The 26,811-nt window shown below is 35.6% G+C and overlaps 1 pseudogene; it reads left to right on the top strand.

The window, feature by feature from the left end:
- Positions 1–308: 308 nt before the first annotated feature.
- LOC125489523 lies at positions 309–3,878 on the top strand (annotated as a pseudogene).
- The last annotated feature ends 22,933 nt before the right edge of the window (positions 3,879–26,811 follow it).

Below are 26,811 nucleotides of genomic sequence, written 5' to 3'. Positions count from 1 at the left end.
TTATTTTGGCGGAGGAACTGACCAAATTTAATCGGTTTAATTGAGATGCTGGAGGCTGGGTGGGATTTCTCGCGAGTTACGTGCACGAGAAATGGCCCTGCATCTTCTTGATTGTAAGTCCGTTCGGTACCAGTTAAAGACGAGTGCGTGTAGATAGTTTGTCGGGCTTCTAAATCATTATTCTCTCCTAATATAGAGTCCGAGAATAGAGGAGCAGAGTTGTCTATGTCTAAATCAACTCCGTCCGTACCGGTGTCCGGGGGATCCGGGGGTTGGTCAGAAAAATGCTCCATCTGGGATAAGCCCAGATGGGGCAGAAAACAACAAAAAAATTACTTACCCACTGCTACAAGGGTTAGTAAACACAAAATACACTAATTACTGAATAAATTTAGCGAAGGTAATAGAAAGAAGTGGATAGAAAAACCCGAAATTCCAAAACCACGTGTGTTCTAGCAACAACATGAAAACGGAATCAGCCACGTTAGTCACTAAAGTGACTTTATTTTGACGTTTGGTTTCAAATCTAATGAGCCAAAAAGCATCCATTAAACTTCACCGATTCATTCACAGTATAAATGTTTTATATGTTTTTCGATAATACAATATTATTGTGAGTTTGCTTGCTAATTTTGTCTTTAATCAGTTTGTCATCATTGTCTGATGCTGAAGAAGACAATAATATTCCAAATCGCTTTTTCCGTATCCCGAATCCGGAAGACATATTTTCTAAGTACGATGGCGAAGAACTCCGCGTAAGATACAGGGTATCAAAGGAAGTGGCTATCCAGATCCGCGACATGCTTGGTCTGGCACCGTTGACGCATAGAAATAAAGCAATGGACAGCATCACACAACTGCTTATTTGCTTGCGTTTCTTTGCTACAGGAACATTCGATGGGCAATCTTGTGAATGTGCACAAATCTACTGTGTGCAGAGTGGTTCGTGTTTCTAAGAAATTTAGCGCCGCGTTACATTCGAATGCCCGGTAGGGAAGAGTTGAGGAAAGTGGCCGAAGACTTCTTTGAGATAGACGGATTTCCTTGTGTTGGAGGAGCCATTGACTGCACACACGGCAAAATTATCAGCAGAGGCGGGGAATTGGCAGAAGTTTTATATATTTTCATAAATGTGCACGTAGTTTGCGATGCGAACTACGGGACATTATTGCCCGCTGGCCCGGATCAGTCCATCACTGTACCATATTTAATAATTCTCACTTGTGTGCCGACTTTGAAGCTGGCAGGTATGGACACTACCATTTACTGGGTGATAGTGGATATTTTAATAAAAACTTTTTATCGACACCTATTCCACAACCGCAAACTAATTCAGAAGAAGCGAACAACAAAAGCCATATCACTACCAGAAATACAGTAGAAAGGTGCTCTGGAGTGTGGGGAAAGAAAAGGGAGTCACACTGCGCAAAACTTCGACGATCCTCCAAGTGATTGTAGCATATGCAGTGTTACATAATATTTGTATTGAGTTGAATGAGGTAGAACCGCCGAATGATTTCCAGCCAGACGAGACGAGGATCATCAAATCATTTCGAACATAAACAGTGATCAAGCAAATGGGTATTTCTTAAAAAAAGGCAAAAAAAAAAAACTTAAACTTTTTTTTATTTTATTTTTATTTAAGTTATTGGAAAGTGCATTGAAAATTATGAATTTTATTTTAATATAATATAATAATATATGTGGGGACATCTCATACACGGCCATCCGACCCCAAGCTAGGCAAAGCCTGTGTTATTTAAACAAGATTCAGATGAAATATGTATGTCAGAAGATCAACAGGACAACGTATATGACATACAACAGCAGGATAAGCTAGATAGCACACCTAAAAATACAGACATTTACTGTGGAGAATATAAACCTGGTGATTTCGTAATTTTTGAGTATGAACGTGAATATTTTGATTTTGTTTAGAGATTTTAAATGAAGAGGCAACCCAACAAACAAGATACTCTTATAAAATTATATGTATAACGTCTAATCTCTTATAGTTGTTTTAAAATAGCTTTCATTATAACAATGTTCCTTATAATGGCACGAATACAAGAAGACTAAGCTAATATGACCTTTATCCTTATAATTTGGTTGGGTTAACCATAACAAGTCCAAATTACATGGTTACAATAAGGATTGAAAACGTGACATTCTTTTAAGAGCATTTAAAATGCTTTTAAGCTTTATAATATTCAAAAGCCATATAAAAGCCTTTTATTTGGCTAACTGTTCTTATAATAGTAATACATAAGCTAACTATGATACTTTTAAACTCATAGGAGCATTTTATAAAATGTCTACCCAACAAACAATTTACAGCATTTTATATGGTATTTATTAGAATGAATGCTATCCAAATTCACTTACAAAGTTATTAATAATGTATTATTCTCTAGATGGTCATATTAAAATATTTTATCTAACTAGATTTGTCATACTGTGGCCATTTTGAAAATGCAATAGAATTGTTTACTGTTACAATAACACAAAAATGGATTCACAAGATTGGAAGAAGTTTAAGAGGAGTGGTGGCTATAGAAGAAAAGTTAAAAAAGTTTACGACAACATGGTTATAAATACACCCACCACTTCTACTGCTACGAGTATGTTTCAAAATGACCAAGCTGATACCAACAATAATTCCGATGGTTCCGTAAATGATTTTATGGAAGAAGAACATGAAGTTCTGGAAATCAGTGAGTAAGAATTTAACGGTAGTGGTAGTGAAGTAGATATTAATTTAGATGAAGAGTTGAATAATATGGATATTCGTGAGGATATTAGAGACTGGGCAGTAAAACATAATATTTCCAATATGGCTTTAAGTAACTTATTAAAAATATTTAATAAAGTATTACCGCACAAGATGCCGTTGGATGCGCGTACATTACTCAAAACTAATAAATTTGAAATATGCATTACTGAAATTGGTACTGGACATTATTGGCACAATGGATTACTTTTACAACTACAAAAAAAATTATAACAGCTCCATGAAGTGCCAAATAAAATAAGCTTGAATTTTAATATTGATGGCTTACCAATTCATAAAAGCTCAAATCATCAACTTTGGCCAATTCTATGCAACATTACTGAAATCAAAAATGTATCACCCATCGTGGTGGGAATATATGAAGGTAAATCAAAACCTTCAGATTTAATTTTATATTTAAATCCTTTTGTCAAAGAAATGAAAGAAATTGGAAATAGTTTGACAATCACTACTTTGACTGGAGAGCAAAAGATGATCGAAGTTACTATAAGAGCATTTATATGTGATTCACCGGCGAGGGCTCTTATAAAAGGTGATGTATACGTACTCAAATTCTATATTTAATTTAGATATACCTTGATGATGCCAATAGATTAAGAAACCCACAATATAGTTATGTTATGTATAAACATTAGGCTCTGAGGCGTTAAAGATGCAACAAAGAAAGTCCCCACACCTTACATTTCCAATTATTATTTCACTATTTGAATCTAGGTATATTGTATTCATATTATCGCATGATTTATTTAGCATGAGGACGTACCTACATTTATTTTTTAGTAACATTAACTTTTATTTTTCAGGAGTTGCAAATTTTAATAGTAACACGGATGTTTAAAATGTTCTGTGATCGGTGATTATTCACATTTATCACATACAGTAATATTTCCGAAAATAGATTGTCCTAAAAGAAACGATGATGACTTTCGCACCAAGAAATATGGACTGCATCATAAAGTTGATTCACCTCTACTTGAATTAAACATTGATATGATCGAAGATTTTCCAGTCAGTGATTCACTTCACCTCATAGACCACGGAGTTATGAAACGTTTATTAATTGGGTGGAGGGATGGAAATTTAAAAGTAAATAGTTTTATGGCCATGATAAAACTTCCCAAAGAAATACACAGATCCGTTCGAGCTATCAACGTTCTAGCACATTGGAAAGCTTCTGAATACCGTACTTTTTTATTATACTTTTTTTGGTAATATTGAAGACCGTATTAGATTCTGATGCATATAAACATTTCCTTTGTTTATTTTGTGCCATCACAATTTGTTACAACGAAAAACATTTTAAGTTTTTACGTCTAGCACAGGAATTATTAATTTTTTTTATTAAGAATTATTCAAAATTTTATGGCTAAGATTACTGTCGCGGATTCATTAAACTATTTATATGAGTAAACGCGAATATCTGAACTGTTAATAACCGTGATTAGTACAAACATGCTAATCACGGTGACGAATTGAATATGGGATATATCATAAACATATTAGTTACTTAATATCACGCACACGTGATGACCGATCAGTCTAATAACCTGATCGTCTGAATGTCAAGGATAATCCTGATGTTCTTAGGGGTTTCACCCCAGTGGCCTCCAACCTCCCCTATAGCCACCCCGTGCCTCGCTAGCAGGGTTGTTCCCTGGGACTGATCACATGGGATTGTTTCCCTAGCTTCTTACACTGATCACATGGGATTGTTTCCCTAGCTTCTTACACTGATCACATGGGATTGTTTCCCCTGGCGCACTGAATATCTAATCTATCTATTATCACACGGTACGGGTACGGTATGTACTCGTACCTCCTTTAAACCTTACATTACCTCCTTAGTTTCCTTACTCATTATAAACACAATTGGTACATCAAGAAATCAAGTGTAGGTATAACTTATCAATCATAAACGAGATATAAAAGGTAAGTAGAAAGGTCACTTAGCTGCGCACTTGCAGTAACTGGCTGTTGTCTGAACCGGGCCATCACGCCCGCCTCGGCTCCCCGAGCCTGGGTGCCTCGGCTCCGCTCCGCGGGGTCCTCTCGCACCCACGTCATTGATAACTCCCTCACTCTCCGTCTGCTCACCGCGGCTGCTCACAAAAAGTGAAAAGCGCTCCCGCGCTGCTCGTTTACGTGGATAAATTAGTCTACCCTCAACTCGCCGATATTAATATTAAGGCTCGTCTACACTCAGAATAATTATCTTGATTATTCTGTGAGTCGAAATCGGTACAACTCCCGATAATTCGGGACACTCCCGCCGAGAGAAAAGTTTCTATGAGTGAGACGCTTTTACCTATTCTAATATAGGTCATAAGTATATGTATAGATCAGCTACCGACAAATTAGACCCTTCTAAAATTTTTCGTGTTTTGATTTTAAGTCTATATTAATGCCTGTTTCATTAATTTATTTATTTTATTTTCTTTATTTTGGCTACAAACAGTCATTACAAGACATATACTATGCTAGTTATCTCTAATAAACTATTACAGACCAAAAAGAGCCGAATATTAATTACTAAATAGTCTTTCATTTAGAGCATTTAGGGTTACTTAAGTAAGTACATAATTTATCAGACAGTTAAGCTAAACAGTATGTCGTTCATTATTAGCTTTACTATAAAAGAAAAATGTTCAAGTGTACATAGTTATACATTCTTATACATAATTATGCTAAATATATTAGGAGGGTAGTATACAAAAATACGACTAAGTATATCAGGCCCGGTAACCGGTTACAACTAACACCGGAGCGTGCATACCTACTAAGACAATGTATGTATAGCCAGTTAGTACATGGTATTGTCTATAATTATTATTTATTTTACCACAAAGTTATAGGAACTTTACTATGACGGTTAAAGCCGTGCGATACAAATCTTACACACAATGCGTGATATAAATCTTATTAGTTCCATTTTAAAGTAAAGTTTGAAAGTACTTGGGCAATTACAAACCTAAAGTGTTTGTTAGCAACTAGCTATAAGAATACTAGTAGATAATTATAATCTTGAGTAGGTATGTAGGTATATGAAAGATACTCATATTGAAAAGGCAGACATAACGTTATCTATTCTCAATAACGATAGTAAAGCAAGTAGGTAGCTAAGTGACAAACAATAGTAAGTTCATAAAGAGAATAAGTTGAAAGATACAAGCAATTGTAACCTTTAGCAACATACAATAAAGATTAAATTAGTCAGTATGTGATGAGTTCTTTATGAGGTAGAATTAAAGTTACTAGGTTGTAGGTTGGTGTAATTTATTATATGTATGCAGAGTAATTTAAGTGTAAGTTTTATGTCAATAACGTATTAATAGGTAACACAAAAAATTATGAGGATTCTATGAACTCAAATAGGTACATATATTTATACTACGGTTTTACCTACAACTTTTCTGTGTCTGCTTCGTCTGAATGGGCACGATTATAATAATTATCATTACTTACAACCTTACAAGTATGAAAGTAGGTACAATATATTTTAACAGGTAGGTACAGTTACAGTTAACAGTTGAAACAGATTTGTGTTATTTTCTTTTTTGTTGAGGAATGAAGGCAGGTAATTAGTAAATACCTATTGAAGGTAACCCTGTTTGACCCTACGATTCAATATAAATAATTATAGTCTTGGGTTCGGTATTTAAGAATAAGTAAACCATCAAACAGGGTGTTCAGGTATTAATGAAAAATTACATTTTGTACTTTGTAAGTTGTCCTGTCTGACATTAATAAGCAATAAAGCATACATCGGTAGCAATCTCTAGTTTTGGCTCTTTTGCTACAAGTTCCTCAATTGCACTTCTCCTTTCGTACCATAACAACATTCCAGTAATTCAAGCAATTTTCTATTGCAAGTTCTATTTGATACTTTTACTATGTGGCTTCTATTACAAATAATAGTTCATCCTATTTTTCTATTATCTTTTATTCTTACTACACCTCTTCTTGCATTTACATTTATTACTGATATCTGTCACATAACACACACGACTGTACCGTAATTTTCTGCTTTTAGTTATTTGTCCTGTTGACACTTGAGTACCCTAAATCTTAATACTCAATCAAACGATAATTTTAAATCAAATAAGAATTAGCAAACAAACTATTGTGACAGTTTACTCGGGAGCTGTAGCTGGCCTAGCCGAAACCAAGAGGTAATGCTCAAAGGTTCCACTCGAGAGAGCCACGCACAGAAACCTCGCCCCCTCTCTGAACAGAATAGAATAGAATACATCTATTTCAACACACAATAATGTATTCGGTGTCGACACTTCCCCCATAAAGCTAAATTAACGCTTCACACTAAACAATATAATCATGTCATATTCTTATAATTTATGAATATTATATTGTATTTATTGTGACAGTTTACTCGGGAGCTGTAGCTGGCCTAGCCGAAACCAAGAGGTAATGCTCAAAGGTTCCACTCGAGAGAGCCACGCACAGAAACCTCGCCCCCTCTCTGAACAGAATAGAATAGAATACATCTATTTCAACACACAATAATGTATTCGGTGTCGACACGTCCCCCATAAAGCTAAATTAACGCTTCACACTAAACAATATAATCATGTCATATTCTTATAATTTATCTATATTATATTGTATTTATTGTTTGCTATTCTAAGGATATAAATATTAGTATCCCAAATGAATGTTCAATCTACAACAACTATATTAATCTCTTCATCTATAACCATACTCTAGCTCATTTTTATTGTTATGTATTTATGTTTTGGTATAAGTGGAGTGTTAGCTACTACAAGCTATTATCTTGAACTACGTTCGAAGACCCTCCCCGGCACAGAAAAACTTTTAATTTGAACATCTAAGCCTTAGCTTTTATTATATAACAAGCATTAGAGTAAATTTCTGTGTATTGTAATATTTTATATTGTGTTACCTCCATCATTATTGTTATGCTTTCATATTGCCTTTGACAGTTAAAATGTTGAACCAACACCATGGTTCAAGGGCAAATATAGGAAGTTAACAGCAGTTCAAAGTTAACAATTGTGATTTGGTATTCGACTTATTACGTCGTTGCCCTATGGCAAGTTTGTTATCCATACGAGTATTCGTATAAAACAGTGCTAGTTATTATAGATTGGTAATGACAATAAATGCTAGCAAAACAACAAAATCCATTTTGTTACTGAAGGCATAGTGAAAGCAGGTATACTTATGTACGTCTGTCTGCCATAAAACATTAGCTTAGTAGTCATCAGACTCATTTTATTGTATGCCTGAACTTAAGGAGTGCTATCCTGTCTTTTCAGCCCTTCATATTAGGATACCATTAAAGAATCTGTCTCTTTATCATTAACAGATTATGATATAAGTTTGGAAACATTCATTGCAACAAGTATTTGTAATATTTGGACCAAGTTGCTGGGAATATTATGTGATAGTAAACCCACATAAAAGTCAAGAGAAGTCCTGATCCTGATCTTGAATAAGATACTTTAGTATACCTAAACTGAGGCTAACTCTCTCTTGGTCTGACACTGGACTTGGTTATTATACAGAGTTTGATGACACGGTTAGTGATACACCGATATATGCAATTCTATGTTCTGTCTATAGTTCTGTTCAACGTTCTATGAAAGTTCAGATGTATGGGTAGGTTCATTACTTATAAATTAGCTCAACCTTTCCAATTACAACGGGCACTGACTTTGCCACTGGCTCTGACTGTGACTCTGACTGTGACTCTGACTCTGAATCTCACTCTGACTCTGACTCTGACTCAATGACTCTGACTCTGACTCAATGAACAAGTATAGTAGTACCCATTCACTATAAAATGCACACAGGTCATCATTTGCATATCTGTTTATCTGCATTAGGGCATGCAGCACCGCAATACCGGGATCCCGTAATGCTGGGATCTCGGACAAACTTTACGCTTTGAAGTAACACCGGAATAGGACTCTTTTAGGCTATAAATAAAGCGATTAAGATATAGTTAGCCTTGTGTTCCTATATACCATGAAAGCCCTCTTGTTTCCAACCGTTTTATGCAGTTTTCGAACGTTGGAAATCTACTGTTGTCCATGCGTAAACGAAAATCAATGTTAAAAAATATATATTATAAAATACACACACACACACACACACACTCACGCCTTGTACTACTGTACTCCCTTGCGGGGTAGGCAGAGGTGCATTGCTGCACCCACTTTTCGCCAGTGTTATGTTTAGTCCCAATGTAATAGGGGGCGAGCCTATTGCCATTTTACGGGCACATCCAAGACCCGAGAACAAATATCTGTGTTTATACAAATATCAGCCCCAGCCGGGAATCGAACCCGGGACCTTCGGCTCAGTAGTCAGGGTCACTAACCACTACGCCATTCGGCCGTCTATTATAAAATATAAACTCTAATACTCAATTGTTGTAAGAAAAACTAAATTATTGCTTTTCTTGTTTAATTTGGTCCTATACGACCTTTAAACACAATATATGCCACAATATATGGAACTCAATACCGGCATTGAAAATTTATCCGGTATTGTATATGCCCCAATCTGCTTACCTTGCACTAAGGTGTTCTTATCTTATCTTATAATTACATAATATTTCAGTTACATCCCCATTGGGCCTCAAATATTCATTTCATGTATTGACACTAAAACACAACAAACAGCAACAAATGACTATGTACCTCATGTACCTACATGTTCCACTTATTCTATCTATCCTTCTTCAAGCCTAATACATAGTACGTAAGCACCAGTTTGCACATCCGTTCTCTAGTTTGGTAGGTACTCAATATTTAACATGGACATTGTTAATCTTTAATTTTAATTGAGACTTAGGTACCCTTTTGCTTCAACACTCAACACTCACACTACTTAAACTTCTGACTTATACAACGTTCTTCTGATATAACATCTGTATGTTAAGGAAACATAAAGAGGATTACCGTACATCTGTCTATTGAATTCTTCTTCCATTTGGTGACGTACGTACGTACCCATGTATATCTAAATATAATTCTGTTCTTACGTAGGTACTTTACTTTATGAGTACCAATACCACATGCTAGTTAAGGTCATGTGCATTATATGTATACAATTATACATTGTATACCACACATAATTGGATTCTAAAAAATGATATAAAATCTAAAAATATTGCAGATCTCAATAAAAGGGATGTGTTTATACTACTTGGTTATCCATACTATTTACCTATGGCAAACTTGTTTTGAAAACTATTTTGGATCCAAAATAACGTGAATCTGAATTTTATCTTTGATGACTGATTTAAGTCTGTGGTAGTCTATGTCTTATATCTAACGTTTCTCTATATCAGTACTGTTATAATCATGGATTTAAGATCACGTTTTGTAAGGTAAAACTCTAAATTAATAATCGATCTACTGTACCAACATGATATGTATCATTAAGATTTTGATAGTTACTTTGTAGGTATTCCACATTGTCAGTTAGTAGTCTAGATTGACTTCTTAACTAGATCTGAATTTTTATTTCTTAATAGCAATGCTTTTGCTGCAACTGGGCTATTTTACGTGCTATTACTAGAATGTTATAACATTAATCATAGCAGAACTTTCATGAAAATGGCAAATTTTACGACAAATTTTAATATTAGCTAAATAACTCATTTTAAAAATATGTGTGGTATTCACCACCACAATGCAACGTTCTGAATGACTGACTTAACTTGGTCTCTCTGTATAGGCAACTTATTGTTACTGATAGGTCATAACATGTAACCATGCAAGTGTTGTCGCGCTACTTTATTACTTGTGTTATAATTCTAACAGCTATAACGACACTAATCAACTTCATCTCACATACAAGTTTCAACTTTGATGAAACTGAAACTACTTATTTTCGTCTCGGACTCATTGACTAAAACTTCTGAGATCACTCGTGATCCTTTAAATTATATGATTACTATAAACCTTCTATAAGGTATATCTTATTAACGTTGGCACGTAATTGTGTGTCCCAACTTGATACTTATGCAAAGAAAAAGAATAGTCTTTGTTAACCCAGTACATAATATATATCTAATTTCAACTGAGTATATAAATTTTACAGTTTGTTTTCCTTTACCTTCAGAAACTTTAGGTTGAAGGTACAGTACTTCAGCAACTATACAGACATATGTTACGTCTGGTCTGCTTGAGAAGAAAATCGCAAGAATTTATCTGAAATTTTACAATGCTACGATATATGTAAGTATACGTAAGTTTTCTCAGTAAGAGTACGAGTTTCAATACAATGACAGTTCAAACATTCTTAACAGTACTGGGCACAATGTGAATCATATTCATTTTTAAGAGGAGATTCATTCTCCGATATTGGCCACCCTGCTTGGGTATTAATAACCAAAAATGTTCTTTGATTTATAAGCTAAGTACTTTAAATTCTGATCCTTTTCTGAGTCGCTCCTTGGTTAAGGCCATTCACTTGTAACTAAAGTTTAACGCTTACTGAAATCTAAACATTTTAAAGTTCACATTGCACTAAAGTAAGACATACATTTAACTTCTAAATAACTTGAAGCTTTATATTATAAAGTATAACTTCAGAGAACAGTATATACATGGGTATAATCTTCGTTAGCTGACAACTTCACTATTCATATTCGGTACTTTTTTTTTTAATTGAATTACTTGACTCCATGTCAAGAGATTAATCTTGACCGTCTAAGTTCAGTGGAACTCCTGTATGTGCACGAGCAGCGTGGACTGCGCCGTGGCGGCCGACCTCAGACTACTGATATACTTAGTACAAGTTCTACCAACTTTCACGATATCGAATTCTAATATCCTCGAATTATTAATCCGACGAGAACTATAAAATGTTTGGTAATAGACAAACTGTTCCATTCGAACATCTGGTATAGGTATATTCTTTAGCTCATAGCTTTTCAACTGGTTATTCTAAATTTCAAGGGGTAGGTACCCACAAGCAAGAGCATCACCTGAGTCTGTACTACTTATCATCAAATCAAAATAATATTTTCTGGGAAATCCTTCATTAAACTGAACCATATTCAATAGGCAATAAAAAACAAATTTCTTTGCAAATTATTTAGACTGCAACAATGTAACATAACAAAGAAACGGGCGGTGGCGCCAGCGCGGGCGCCTGTAGTCTACTCGCCTCGTACAGTTAGCTTACTGTGACTTGCTCCTTTACAAGTTTCATTTCACTATAAAATTGTAGAATTTGTGCTTCATTTATCAAGAATAGCATTAACTATGTAACATCTATGCAGTCCAATAACTTGTAAGCAACCACTTGATTGTCCCGATGGCGTCTAATTCAATCACTTAATATCTTAATCTGAACAATAATAAGTGCCAAGAGTAAATTACTCACACACGCTATGATAAATTACTCAAAAATTCACTAAATATTACTCAGGGAAAAATATATGCTGAGTGAACAGATTGAAGTCTACAATACTCATTATCTAAAAGACACATTTCGGTGAAAGGACTGTACTATCACATTATTTCAGTATCATAACTAATAAATTCAAATCTGACTTCGCTCATTTGCAAATTTAGATTTGATCAATTTTATTCCTAACTGCAAACTGGCATACTGCAAATTCCAATCATAATCCTCTCAGATATCGTATGCCATCCACTACTGGAAGTATCTTGTCAATATAATGTCACGCTACTCTAAAAGCGACTCTAATGCATGTATCATTTAAAATATCATAGGTTTACTTCAATTTATACTTGTAATTTCATCAAATACTCAATAAGCGATGCTCAAATAAGTCAAATACTACTGACTTACTTACTAATACACCTACACCAAACTAATTTACTTGTAGGTATCTTAATCTTTATGTGTCCATTTTCAATAAAACCTCTTACGAGTCTCAAGAATTGTCCCCAATTTCTATCAAACAACTTAACTTTTCACTGGTCAATGTTTATAATGGGATTTTAAAATATATTTACTTGTAGTTTGCAAAACCCTTGTCAGGGTAAATTTAAATTTGCTCGCAAATCAAAAAGCTGTAACACTGGACTCAGATCCCAGCATCTCCACCATGTCGCGGATTCATTAAACTATTTATATGAGTAAACGCGAATATCTGAACTGTTAATAACCGTGATTAGTACAAACATGCTAATCACGGTGACGAACTGAATATGGGATATATCATAAACATATTAGTTACTTAATATCACGCACACGTGATGACCGATCAGTCTAATAACCTGATCGTCTGAATGTCAAGGATAATCCTGATGTTCTTAGGGGTTTCACCCCAGTGGCCTCCAACCTCCCCTATAGCCACCCCGTGCCTCGCTAGCAGGGTTGTTCCCTGGGACTGATCACATGGGATTGTTTCCCTAGCTTCTTACACTGATCACATGGGATTGTTTCCCTAGCTTCTTACACTGATCACATGGGATTGTTTCCCCTGGCGCACTGAATATCTAATCTATCTATTATCACACGGTACGGGTACGGTATGTACTCGTACCTCCTTTAAACCTTACATTACCTCCTTAGTTTCCTTACTCATTATAAACACAATTGGTACATCAAGAAATCAAGTGTAGGTATAACTTTTTTTTTTTTTTTTTTTTTATTTATTATTACAAAATACTTACACCACTATTACAGAACTATTCTAATGCAGTAGTGCAGTGAAACAAACAACTATAAACTATAAAAAAACTTAACTAATTACATAATACAGCCAATGTTACTTTTGTGAACTCATTCAGGGAAACGGTGAATATATCGACAATATCCGCGGTGTCGTTTAGCACGCGTAGGGCGCGCGTGAGCGGCGCCTCCTGCAGCAAGTTGGTGCGCGCCGCCGGCACGGCCAGCAGCCGCGGCCGGCGCCGGCGCCGCGCGTGCCCGTCCACTGCGCACAGACCAACCTGGCTCAAAACTCCAGGGTTATGGACCCTACCACGCAACAATTTAAAAACATATATTGCTATTGCCAACTCCCTTCTAACCTCCAACTTATTGTACCCCACCATACCCAAGACAAACAAGGTAGGGTACATAAGAGGATAGAAAGGATAAACTCCATAAAGTTTTAAATATACAAATCGTACAAATTTATTTTGTATACGCTCCAGCATGAAGCTATATTTGGCTTCATGAGGTGCCCAAACAATTGCGTTGCTCTCCAGGTGACTACGAACCAAAGCCTCGTATAAGGCCCGTATTGCGACTATATTTGTAAACTCTCGAGCCTGTCTTAGAAAGAAGCCTAGGTTGCGATACGCTTTCTTACAAACCAGCTCTATATGTTTGCGAAAGTGTAGATCTGCTGTAATATTAAGTCCCAAGTCCTTGACTTCTGTAACTCGCTGCATTGGCGTCCCGTCCACAATATATTGGTGGTGTCTTGGGGCTCGCGCTCGACTAAGGCTAATAACGGCACACTTCGACACGTTGAAATAAAGCTGATTTTCACGACTCCACTTGACTACAGCTTCTATATCTGCCTGAAGGCGGTGATGGTCTGAGTCGCTCGCCACCTCCAGCGCTAGCTTGAGGTCATCAGCGAAGAGCAAGCAAACAGCACTGCTTACGACTTCAGGCAAGTCATTAATCATAATGATAAATTGCAGGGGACCCAGATTGCTGCCCTGACTCACTTCTGACCTTGTGAAATACGGCTCCGATATGCAACCCCCACAGTCCACGTACTGACGCCTATCTTTCAAATAGTCAGCAAAAAAGGACAAAGGCAGGGTTCTAAGGACGTTTTGTACCACTATGGAAATGACGGGTTCTGTAATGAAAGTACCATGATTAGAGAGACACTGTACAGGTACACAAGTCAATTAATTACTAGATTTTTAGAAGCTGGGAGAAAAGAGAAAAACGGAAAAAAAGAATCTTTAAAATGTAGTCGCAATGGAACGTTCAACATTCATACAGGAAGAATGGAACGTAAAGTGAAGTAATGTTTATGCCAAGTACTCTGTGATTTACGTCATAAATGTCTAGGTTGGATCTCAGTATAATGATAAAAATTGACAAACCAGAGCAGAAAAATTGAAATGATAAAAAAATGTGTCATGTCAACAACTAAACGTCAACACCATGTCAACACTTGAACAACACAAGACGAACAACGTGAATAATAATTTGATAATAATATGTTAGGTATATCAAGTTATATGTTTACGTTTAAATAAATACGGGACGTGCAACGTACCTACATAATAAATATAATGATTTTATTAATATTATCGACTAGATCAGGCTACTACTTTCATCATGGAATAATGGTATATCCAACTTCTGAAGTTTTAAATTGCTATTCCGCAACAGGGATCTGCTATGCCATTTCGAAATGCTATATGTAAAGGTTCTACTATATGGGTATGCATTTGGCAAGTAATGTAATGAAATAAAATATACTGTTTAAAATATCATTGTTTTATTTACATAACATAATTTGCCTGGAATCAACTTTAGGAATTTTATGTTCCTATTACCTACTCTATTCTATTCTCTGTTGGGGTGTAAGTACCTGCACCTGGCTCTCTAGATGTGCTAAATCTATATAGGTATGCAGGTTTCCTTCACTGTAAGTGTGATGGTATACATTTTAATTAAATTCAAAGAACACATTGGTACATGTCAGCGCCGGGATTCGAACTGCAGAACGCAGTTGCTCTTCTCATATTTGACTTAGGTATTTATCATCCTATGGTTCATAGAAAATATTGTCAGGATTTTGCGTGTTCTTGTTCTGCTGCTTCTGCAGGTTCCTGATGAAGAAGTGGGACGGGAGCCTGCCGGGGAGGTGGAACAGGAACCGGGTCTGGTTCTCCCCTTTGTCACATTTGTTCTATATCTTCAGCAGTTTCAGCGGTATTCAAAATATTAAATAATTAGGTTAGGTAATGGAAAATGAAATAACAACTACTATGACAAGATTGACAAGCAAGATTCAGTGTTATTAGATTTAAATATTCAAAAAATATCGATTATAGTGAATCGAATAAAGAGAAAAAGAAAATGGTTTACTATGGATAAAAGTCTTCAAGACTTAAATATAATGATATTTTATAAACCTAATGTACTAGTTTTGGCACAAATAGTACCAGAACATGTAATTTATTGATAAATAAAATATCTTTTGTATTTAAGAATGTATCGATATTTCTATTCGATTACTTTTTTGCTCGGATTTGCTGGTAATATTCCGAGGTCTGGCACCACTGTTGTTACGTTCCGTTCTCTATATCTTTGTTTTTACGTTCCATTATCCTTAGATTTAAATATTCTTCATTTATCATTTTTTCTTTTCCCCCGACTTCTAAAAATATTGTAATTACTGAAAATACCTTATCTAGACTGTATTAATAAATGGTGAAAACATGGTTCTGAAACGCTCCAAAAAAAAGGCGGTACGCCAACTGCCGTTCTCCTTTAAGTGTATGTGAAGTGCAACCCACACGTGCCAATTTTTTAAGGAGTATATCATTATCCACCGTGTCAAAGGCTTTCCTGAAATCGAAATACGCTAGATCTACCTGCCTACCTGCATCCACCGAGGGTATGACACAGGATAGCAAATGCAGCAAGTTGCCGGCGGTGCCGCGGCCCGGGCGGAACCCGTGCTGCGCGTCCGACAGCTGCGAGCTCACCTGCGCATACAGCGAGTGTTGTATGGCGCTCTCCAGCACCTTTGCCGGTGCACATAGTACTGCTACGGGTCTGTAATCACTGGCCTCCGTTCCCCCTTTCCCTTTCGGTACTGGGACTACTCTACTAAGTTTCCACCGTTCCGGAAACATGGAACACTTCAAACATAAATTAAATATATAGTGCAATCAATCATAAACGAGATATAAAAGGTAAGTAGAAAGGTCACTTAGCTGCGCACTTGCAGTAACTGGCTGTTGTCTGAACCGGGCCATCACGCCCGCCTCGGCTCCCCGAGCCTGGGTGCCTCGGCTCCGCTCCGCGGGGTCCTCTCGCACCCACGTCATTGATAACTCCCTCACTCTCCGTCTGCTCACCGCGGCTGCTCACAAAAAGTGAAAAGCGCTCCCGCGCTGCTCGTTTACGTGGATAAATTAGTCTACCCTCAACTCGCCGATATTAATATTAAGGCTCGTCTACACTCAGAATAATTATCTTGATTATTCTGTGAGTCGAAATCGGTACAACTCCCGATAATTCGGGACAATTACATTATAAGTAATGTCCATAATTTATCACACCTTGTTGATGAGGTCAAAAGATTCGACACATTACAAAGTTTCAATGCCTACCCTTTTGAGAATAAACTCCAAATCATCAAACATATGCTGAGATAGGGAAATAAGCCACTGGAACTAGCTAGAAGATTACACGAAAGAAATGAAGTTGAAATCGATACATACAGTAAAAACAAACAGAAATATCCATTTGTAAAACCTTGTAACAGCAAAAATGGACCTACATTGATACTTCATTTTGAAAACTTTATTTTATCATCCCAAAAACAAGATAAATGGTTTTTAACAATGGACGAATCAGTAATCCAAATAAGAGCAATACACCTTAATGAAACTGAAGACATACGACTGGAAGGATATCACATGAACAATATAATTGACTCCTTTGAATATCCATGTAAGTCTTCATTAATTAGTACTTATTTATAAATGTGATGATTATATTGCTAGTAAATCAAAAGATACATGTTACTTTTCGTGTAGTGAAATTAAATGCAAACTACTGAATGTGGATTATAATTCCGAAATGTATTTTAAACCCTTAATTCATACCTTGTAAAATAAAACAAATACTTGAGAATTACGTATTTTTATTGAAATTATCACGTGTCCTAATCCTTACACATAATTATCACTTAACCAGTCTTACAAATTGGAGGAATTAATAATTTTAGTTTTAGGTAACAAATCAAGTTTTACCTAAATACTTAAAAACCTTAATCTGTATCAGATTTAATCTGGACGCACTCATTATGCGTTTTCACTTTAAAAATTTGGAACATAATTATTATCACTAAATCAGTCTTATAAATTGTAGAAATTAATAATTTTAAGTAACAAATCAAGTCTTAGTACCTAAATAATAACACTTTAAAACCTTACCCCCTTATTCATAAAAAACTTACTGGACGCTTTAGCTATTGAACTGTTCTGTCACTCTCTGACAGAGAACAATTTGTTCTTTGACAGAGAGTGAGAGAACAGTTTAATAGCTAAAGCGTCCAGTAAGTTTTTTTCTGACAGAGAACAATTTGTTCTTTGACAGAGAGTGAGAGAACAGTTTAATAGCTAAAGCGTCCAGTAAGTTTTTTATGAATAAGGGGTTAATCTGTATCAGATTTAATCTGGACAGAGAACAAATTGTTTAAACATTAGGAACATAATTATTATCACTTAATCAGTCTTATAAGTTGTAGGAATTAGTAATACCATAGGAGAGTAGCATATTTAGATAGTTTAAATGAGCTTAATTTTTTTATTATTATTATTTTTGGTAATAAATTTGACTCTATACTACCTATATATTGATTACGAGGGCGATACCGAAATGATCGGGAATAGAAAAAAGTACAAAGATATCATAATATTATTTACTTTTATTGTTTTTCAAAGTAGTCTCCGTGACATTCAATGCACTTTTTCATTCGATTAAACCAATCATTGAAACAGTAATTCCAGTCTGAAGTGGATACTGTCAAAACAGCTGATTTGTAAGCTTCGACCGCCTCTTCTGGGCCGCTAAACCGTTGACCACGTAGCATATCTTTAATTCTTGGGAATGTAAAATAATCATTGGGGCTCATATCAGGGCTATACGGAGGATGGTCCATCAACTCCACGTTTTCCATATTTAAAAACGTTCTTGTTTTGCGAGCGGTATGAGAGCTTGCATTATCGTGGTGAAGGATTATACGACGATTCGGGTTAGTTTTACGAAGTTCTCTTACGACTTCCGGCAAACAAACTGTTGTGTACCAATCAGCAGTAACCGTCCTTTGTTCTTTTTGATTGAACCGTTGCAGAGCAGATCGACACCAATTAACACGAGCCGACTTTTGTTCCTCGGTCAAACGGTGGGGCACCCAGCGCGAAACTAACTTCTTGACACCCAGTTCTTCATGTAAAATGGTTTGAATGGCTGTCATACCAATGCTGAGAGAAGCCCGAATCTGCTCGTATGTCACATGTCTATCTTCTTTTATTAACTGGCGTACAGCATCGATGTTATCTTGTGTTACCGCTGTTTTTGGCCGACCAGTAGAAGGGACTGTGGTAAGAGAGGAACGTCCACGGCGAAACTCAGAATACCAACGATATATAGTCGTTTTACTTGGTGCTTCAAGTTTATAAATAGAAACAAGCTCGGCGAGACATTGTTCTTGAGATAAACCTCGACGAAAGTTGTGAAAAATTATTGCACGGAAATGTTCCCGCGTAAGCTCCTTTTTTTACACCGACTTGTCAAATTCAAATGGTCAATACTCTTTTATTTTTTACTTTTTTTAAAATTCGAAAATGGAATTATGTTTGAAAAAACACTACATTTGATACACCAAAAAGGTTTCACTCTAATTCATTCCTAAGTATTCTATTCCCGATCTTTTCGGTGTAGCCCTCGTACAACATTCGTGTATTTGAGAGTACAAATCATTAATTTCCGTACAGTTTTCCCGTATAATTATTACGTCACTAATATTTGAATTTTCCAAAATATAAACTATTTTCTGGTGCTCCCTGTAGATAATATTGCATTCATTTAGTTTACCTTTTAATGTTTCAGAAGTCCTTCTTTTATTACTTAATTTAGTTAGATTCGTATATAAGGACCTTAATTTAGTAAGAGTTACGCAAATAAATTCCATATCATGATTAATAATAGAATAAACATTATATTGAACCCTAATTATTTTCAAGTTCAAGTCACAGTATTTATCGCGCGCTAGCCTCATGCAAGTTCCAAGAATGTAAACACTTTCCTTTTTTGTCCGCCCGTATTGAATTTGCGTGAGCCTTGTGCACTCAATAAGACATCTTACATTGTATGACGATATATTCAATATATATATATGTAGGCACTGGATATCGCTATTATACACGTAGCACTTCCTCAGGGGGCCGGCGGTCGCCGACCGGCTTCAGCATCATCACGGACCGCGCGTTTATTTCACGACGTATTTGTTGCTGGTGGCACTTTTTGTATAATTTCATCAGTTTAAACTTTTAAAGCAACCACCGAGGCACAGGAACATGACGATAATCATCAGTAGAACGTTGGTCACCGATACATGGTATTGCAATTGTTGCACACTCGCGGTATTGCCTTCCCCATTTGGGCAATGATTACTTTTTGCGATTTAGTGTTACCCATTTTAACACATATATATGTGTTTGTCGGTATATATTACGAATATAGGAGAATAAATTTAATTATTTTTACAACCGAATTGGCAAGGCCGCCATATAAGGTTGGAGCTAAGGAGGCGGTTGAATAAGACACGCGTTAGGCTTAGACTGACTTTTATTGATACATAAAGGATAGACATAGAATACATCACCACAATCTTATTCCTCCTTCGTGTTCTTTCCAGATGAAAACTGTTTTTTTTTCTTATATTGGCTACTTGGTCCGTCGCTGCCAATGTGCAGAATATTTATGTTTTGGTTCTTCATTATGTTCAAAAGAGCTTTTTTTAAGATTTATGCACACATAATTCGTTGGGGCATCGTGGCGTAAGCAAGCCGATACTGAACAAAAAGTTTCTGGCTCCCCGGTATGGTCGATAAGTAATAAAGAATTCCTGTATAAATTGACACTTCCATTGGTGATAAGCTATTTCCTCAAAAGCGTAATCAAAGGAAATTTGTTCATACACCGATTGCATTAACGAGTCATCCATTTTTATGAATTAATGTTACATACGACACTGCTGACAGCATCATCAATTTGTAGTATTTTCAAAGACAAGTCTATCCAAGATCTTTTTAAAATGTTCATGTAGCATACACATACTGTTATCACTTTCCGTGAATTTAGCTTTTAAAACCCAGAAAGGTCGTAAACAGCAAAATGATGCGTAACTTACACGTAAGCTTTGTGGTGACTCGCTTTTGTTTTTTTTATATTTTTTCTTGTGATAGTATCTTTAACTCCAGGGCTGATCATAGAATTCAAGGAGATATCGCTTTTGTTTTTTATCTTCTTTCTTGTGATCATGGTAGTAGAAAAAAAGACGGAAGGAATCTCGCGAACTAAACATTGACGCACAGCAATGGCGGCGACATGAGAGTGTGTGGGTGCGTAGGGTTGCCATTACAAAACCAATTTTCCCGAAAAATCGGGTAAGTACAATTTGTACTCATGTATTGAATGATTTAGGGGCAAATACTCATTAATGTAATGTAAATGATACTTACTTTTGTAAATTTTGCAGTCTGTTAATAATAATCTATAAAAATAAAATAATATGTAATCAGAATAAATTGAAATTCTACTGGTCCGTATAGAACAGGTTTATGAGTCAGAGCCAATTTTTGTAGCCCATATATTTTAATTTACTACCGTTATAGGTTGCTAACGGTATTGCTTTTTACGAATAATAGAATAATGTAATTCACATAGGCTACAAAATCTGGAATCTAGATGTGCAGGTTTCCTCACGATGTTTACCTTTGCCATAAGAGTACGTGATATCATTGAACTTAGATTTCTTTTATAAAAATAATTTATAAATATAATTCAAAGTGTGCAAAGAAGCCTGAAATCACTATTTTCGTGCTCAGTTCAGTATAAGAAAGTAGAAATTGAAACATAGGTAACTAGGTAGGCGATATAAATAAGAAAGAAATAGATTTATTCGTATTTTTCATAATATAAACAAAAGAATTCATAATATAAACATGTATATAAACAAAGCCCTACGATGTGTCGGTATTCTATCTTGGGATCGGATAAACCACTATGTATAAATATGTTTGTAATATCTACCTATACAAAGCCCATATCGTAGGATTAAATCTTGGGATCGGATAAAGCACTATGTACATACTTGTTAAAATAAATATGTATGTACTTGTTAAAATCCCTTATGTTGAGTTAACTTTTTGTATAACTGTCGTTTACTTTCAAAGGTTCTGGATATCCCTTCTAATTTGGAAATATGGTGAAATCTAATGGTTAAATACTTTTCTGCCACAAATCTTATAAGACTAATATTATGGTCTGTTCCAGCAAATGCATGCTCGAGTTCCAAATTTTGAAATACATTATCATTGGCAATAAACTTTTCCAGTATTTTAGGTAGAATATAATTTTGTTGCCTTTCATTGTTCATCGATACATTTTCTTCTACAATCTTCCTTATTATTATTTCACAAATGCAACAAATGTTAAATAAATCTGTTGATGGAAAACACAAACCTCCTCTGGATTTTAAATTTATCAATTTGTGAAAATTTTGCCTATCCTCAGTTTTTAACTTCGACATACACTTTTGACATTTTATCCTCTTACTTGCATAGTGACAAATGCTGCCTGCCAGATAGCCAATAATTATTTTTCTGTACTCGTTTAATTTTTCTATGTTTAAAAGCCTCGCCAGATCGTCCTCTTCTTTTGTTATTTCGTTGACGAAATTTAAAGACGAATGTCTATTATCTTCTTCATCATGACGGTAAGATGGAGTCGTTGTATTTATAATTTGAGTAGCCGAAGTGCAATTGAGAATGGCTATTTGTTCTAATGGCACATAATTTCCGGTTGTCAAGCACCTGATTTCCAGGTGTGCCAGAAGTTTTCTGTAAACTGCTTTAAATTGTCTTACGTTAGGGTTATCGTGAAACCCCCCTTGCATGCGAATACAGGAAAAAACCATTTCAATGTGATCCTGGCTTAGTTTGTAAGTTGGAATAAACACTAATTTGTGATCGTTTTCAACGAGTTTGTCATACAAATGCTTTAAGCTTTCGATATTTATTAAAGTGCCAATAAATCCCGTTTTGCACTGAGATTGTACGAGAGGTTTGTAATACCTAGTAATAAGGTATGAAATGTTACCATCTTTTTTCACTTTCCTTTTTGTCATGTACTTTACTTTTAGGTTTAATATATATTGTTTAAGATCATCCAAAAAATTAAATATTACGTCTTTATTCGCTGCACAAAGTGGTTTTTTAAAATCGAATTGCGTCATTGCTCTTGAATATATCACACATGTCATTTTCTGTTGTCTCTGAGTTTTTAAATGAGTCTATATTGAGATCTTCTCTGCAAGTTTTTAAAGCTGCTGCAACACTTGTGCTGAAAGTTTGGGAGGCCAGCTTCACCTTCATAATATTATTTTTAAAATTTACATGTCTTTTGGTTAATTTATTCGCCAAATGCAATCCTTCTTCCTCTTGAAGTTTATTGAGCTCTTCCAAAATGTTCCATTGGATTTTATTTTCTTGACTGTCTACGAATTCTCTTTTGGATTGTAACTGATTTCTTACTAATTTTATGATGTGGCTGGGATCGAGAAAACATGCTACTTCAGAGTTGTGGGAGGGATGTGTGAATGTAGTTTTCAAAGATTCTGGATTTAAATTGCAGCCGAGTAATTCCAATGCTGCAAAATTTGTGGCATGACCATCACATGTCAAAGAGACGACATCGGTGTCGGATTGAAAGCATTTCATAAGGCATAATTTTATTAAATTTGCTTTTTGTTCCCCTGACAAAGTGTTACTTAAAAAATACCCTAAAGGAATTTTGAAGCGGTGGTTTATCCCAACCAAAAGAAAAACTAGCGCTTGTGAAGCTAAAGGTGCACCTTCTTCAACGCCTGTTCCCATGTCTTCTAAACCTATATATTTCTTGCCATCCCAAATTTTCTGAGGCCTAATGGCAACTTCATCAAAAACTAAGGAGCACAAAGGTCGGTGCTCACTTACTTCAGCCTTCGCTTTTAGCGCCTGGAAAGATTCTTCAGTGAACCCTGGATCTCCTTTTAAATGTCCATACCACTTTGACAGGGTCTTACGATGAGGAAGACAAGTGTTGAATGTTGCTCTTACATAATCGTATGATTTTGGAGAATAATAGTTCAGTGTGAGAAAGAACTTTTTTATTGTTGCAGAGTATTTAATGTTCTTTTTTAGTTTTTTTCTATTATAGTTGTTAAATAAATCAGCAGTAATGATGTTTTCATTTAATCTACTAAACAGCTCGGTATCTATATAATTATTACTTTTTAAGGTTTTCAAAATATCTTTCAGAGATTTATTTCTATCTTGCAGCCGCCTTACTTTTTGATTTAAACTTTTAATCTTCTTTTTTTGTTCTTGTATCAAAGTAGCCTTCTTCATCAGATCTTCCTTCATACGTCGTTTTCTGGGAGTGTACAGTATTGACAAATCAAGTGCTTGATGGTCGGGTGCCGGTGATGCACCAAAAATCTGGAATAAAACATATGATATATACAAACAACACCATGAGCCAAACAAGTATAGTTCTATTATTAAAGTATTGTAGAAACAAGTTGTACTACATATTATTAATACATTAATAAATCACTAGTTTGTGTGCAGATTCTTACTGGTGCTGGTGGGACAGATGTGATTGGAGAATACGCAGTAATCAATGGCTGCTCCAAAACTGCTGCTTCAATCAGAGATGAACTCTAGAAGAAATACATAAACGTTTAATTTTGTGTTTCTGTACCATAAGCAATAAAGCAGACGCAAACAATAACGGCATACATACTTGTGAGACAAGCAACGGCAAGCTGGGACAACCAGATTGTTCTGAAATGGATGGCTGTTCCAAATTTGAGGCTACTGCTTCATTTACTGTTGAACTCTATAAACAGGAATATAATTATACAATTAATATAGTAATATACATATTTGAAAGTAATTGTAAAAAAAAACAATTTATTTTATCATAAAACACAGAAATTTAGACATAGACAATAATTTGTTTATTGGTACCCACCTCTTCAACAGCACTGGAACTATTTCGTTCATCAGGTCGATGCTCTTCTATGTTGGGTGGAATGAATAAGTACTAAAATGAAAAAAGTAGGCTATATAAAGGTAAAATAACCGACCAGATAGGCGACATACTCAAGAAGAGCCAAATTAGGAGTTTCCGAAACCGACGTGCGTGTATGAAGAGACTTATGAATGTGGAGGAAGCGAAAGAAGTATGTCAGGATCGTGGCACGTGGAGATCCATAGTCTCTGCCTACCCCTCTGGGAGACAGGCGTGAGCATATGTATGTATGTATGTAAAATGAAAAAGTTATAAACATTATCATATAACAAACAGCAATTCATTTTTATTTATAAGATTTACCAAACCACATAGAAGACAACATTAAATAAGACCAGGCAGTATGGGATAATTCCTTTAGCCTTTTCTTTAAAAAAAAAAAAAAATATTTACCTTTTTTGGCACTGCATTAGTGACAACACGAAAAAAACCTTCTTTAGTGGTGTATAAATCATTTGCATCAAAATGAATGCTGCAAATGACGCTGGATTTGGAAGGAATCCAATTATTGTCACCCCTAACATCCCGTATTATGTCGATCCACGATTTTCTCCATGCGTCATGTTTTTTAGAAACAGAAGTAGGTACTGGTAAATTAATATTTTGTGATTGAGTTTGGTTTGGAGCATTAATAATATTAATAATACTTTATTTCAGGCATAGTGGCTCACATCATAAACTAAACTCACAAATTTGGGGAAATTTAAAAAAATATTACTGGTAACACTGGGATTGTTTGTTTACCTACATTTTTTTCTACCAAAATGTTTTGAGTAAAAAAACGTAAACCATATGAAATATAGTATTAATTGAATAACCTGTACCTGTGAAAAGTGATCCCTTCACATTTCTTCTTAAAACCACCGTGATTCTTGCAAGATTTAACAACGCAGGACGGCATATTTTTGTCACTTTTCAAACAACGTTTAATGTGTTTACTACGGTAAGGTTCGTGACGTAATGGCGGCGCAGTGACTTACTTTTTTTGTGAATGTGTGGGTGTGTCTCGTCGTTACATGAAACTGACTTACTTTGGGTGCGTCATTTTTTAGTTCGCGAGATTCCTTCCGTCTTTTTTTCTACTTCCATGCTTGTGATAGTATCTTTAACTCCAGGGCTGATTATAGAATTTTCGTCATCTTCTAGAAACTTCGTAATTGATTGCTTCCCTTTCACCCACCCTTCATGTACATTTCTTTGTTTCTTCCTTACAAGTCCATCAACAAGCAGCGGAAAACGCGGCGGAAAGAATTTATCAGTGACGTTCGCCTCGACAACTCAAGATTTGGAAACAATCCATTCGGACTCAAGCGAGAACGAAGGGAACAACCTAGCGGAATTTTTGCTATTGAACAAGAAAAATATGGACCTGAAGAACACAATAGCCGAAGTGGAGAACCAGGATCAATTCGGACAGGAAGCTCAGACGTTTGTGTCGGAACTGGAGTTAACTACCGAAACGAAAATCGACCAATCAACAAGAAAACGAAAAGCAACGAAAAAACGAGCAACATCTCCGAAGAAGCCTCGTGTTCTCGCGGACATGCCCGATCCGGATGCCGAGAGTTTCCTTGGAGTGTTGGAATTATTTTGGATGAAAACGATGGTTCAGAATCTGATGGAGATATTAATACTGTGTCAAGAAGCAATGAACAAAAAAGATTTGGAAATGAAGAGATTATTTATGAAAGTGACTTCATATTGGAAGACAATATTGAAATCAATAGTGCACAAACAGAAAGAGAAAAAGTTAGAGAGCGTATCATGGGATACATTCAGGCAAATCCTCTTCGATTCAGGATTGTACATGACATTATCGCAATTAATGATGCGATGCAAGTATTTCAGACGTTATTTTAAATAGTGCTTTCAAAGGTACAATCTTCTGGGTCAGTAATCACGGAAACAACCACTACCACATTGTCCACGATTGATCATACATTGGATCAACGTGAAGATGTCAACGAATTAAA

The sequence above is a fragment of the Plutella xylostella genome, chromosome 14 (assembly GCF_932276165.1).
Source record: "Plutella xylostella chromosome 14, ilPluXylo3.1, whole genome shotgun sequence".
Taxonomy (NCBI): Eukaryota; Metazoa; Arthropoda; class Insecta; order Lepidoptera; family Plutellidae; genus Plutella; species Plutella xylostella.
The sequence above is the reverse complement of the archived record's forward strand: the minus strand, read 5'-3'. Positions and strand labels throughout refer to the sequence as shown.